This window comes from Zootermopsis nevadensis, unplaced genomic scaffold, assembly GCF_977971745.1.
Source record: "Zootermopsis nevadensis isolate Lab colony 2312 unplaced genomic scaffold, Znev_1.0 Znev_ptg000024l, whole genome shotgun sequence".
Taxonomy (NCBI): Eukaryota; Metazoa; Arthropoda; class Insecta; order Blattodea; family Termopsidae; genus Zootermopsis; species Zootermopsis nevadensis.
This window is the reverse complement of record NW_028259156.1, coordinates 5,335,965-5,337,553: the sequence shown is the minus strand read 5'-3', so window position 1 is coordinate 5,337,553 and position 1,589 is coordinate 5,335,965.

Below are 1,589 nucleotides of genomic sequence, written 5' to 3'. Positions count from 1 at the left end.
AACCAACCAACCAACCAAAGAAGCTAACTGAGGGCAGAGGCCTGCGCAAGCGCAAGCATTGATTGTGGCCTGTTGTTTATACCAGTACAGTGCTGACGTCATGTATGACGCAACAGTTAGTAAAGAGCGTGCAATACGGTTCATTCAGGCGTGCATAAGAAACGAGAAATGAACCTTATGGCACGCCAGCCGAAATTGTTGCAGGCGTTCGTATTTAATATGAACACCTGCGTTTCATATTTACATCCCCGTTAGCGTTAGCAAAATTTCCGTTTTTTGTATTAAGACCGTTTACCATTTCCAGCAATGCGCCTTGTGCGCAGGAATGGTTTCCCCTAGGAAGGTACGACGCTTGCGCTTGCGCAGGCCTCCGCCCTCAGTTAGCTTTTTGGTTGGTTGGTTGGTTCATATTTACACATTCTTTGTAGTTGCAGAATTACAAATTGAGTTACGCCAAGTTATAATTTGTAAGAAGTCAATAATTAATATTAAATATTTTCTGTGTAAAAGGAAATTAATTTAAAAGTAATGAAAGGAGGCTTGAAGTAAATTTTGCAATTTAATTTGCCCTTGTTTAAAAATAACGTCGTATTTTATTATACTTGTTTAATTTTAAAGACGGTTTTTGAGGGGCCCGGGCACTGTTGAACCCATCGCCCCTGGGCCAGAGAAAATGTTTCCTTCCTTCGAATCCCGATTATTCATTTTGAACAATGAGAGAACACAGGTAGGTCAGAACTCTGGAAGAAGTGTCCTGAGTTCGATTTCCTTCAAGGGCGGTTCCTGTACTCCGAAACCAAGCGAGGTAGTGCAAGGGCGCCAGGATCAGAGTTTTTTGCTTCGAAGAGGATATTACGGAAACGAAGGCCTTGACACTGAGTTCGAGTCCCGACAAGAATTGTTTCTGTTGACATTAACGTAAACGCGAAAAAACAACGACGCCAAGGCAAAATTCTTTCGTTTCTGAGAGTAAATTACGGGGTCTAAGGTCACGGACACGAATACACAGTCCTCGGTTCGAGTCTGTATTATTATGTTTGTTTCTGGGGTAATTTTTATGGGTGTCTTAAAAGATACACATTTAATGATTAGGCCTATAAGCTACTGGGTGTTTCCGAATTAATCTGCTGATTTTGTGTGGTTATAGTAGACCATAATTTTTTATTTATTCATAGTTTATTTAACGACACATTTTCAGTAGTTCAGAGTAGGACACGAACATTAAATCCATTGATAAATCCACGTACGTAACGAATTTTATTATTTGGAAACACAAAATTAGCTTCATTTTGTATTACTGTCGACTAACACGGATGCCACCAGATGTCTCAAAAGTAAAGTGCTGTACAATTTGTATGGTTACCCATAAAGCACTAGACTGACTACGGACTCCCGACAATTGGGTTTTTACCTCAAGCGTGAATTGTATGTACAAAATCGAGAAATTAGGCTTTTAGGAGGCCTTGATCTCTGCGGTGACGTCAGAGCCTTGAAGCCTGAGGCCAGCGGCTGTTAGAAGGCGTTCACCATGACTGAGAAGGAGTTTTATTCTTGTTACTTCAACACTCTATCAACTGATAATGTTGCAT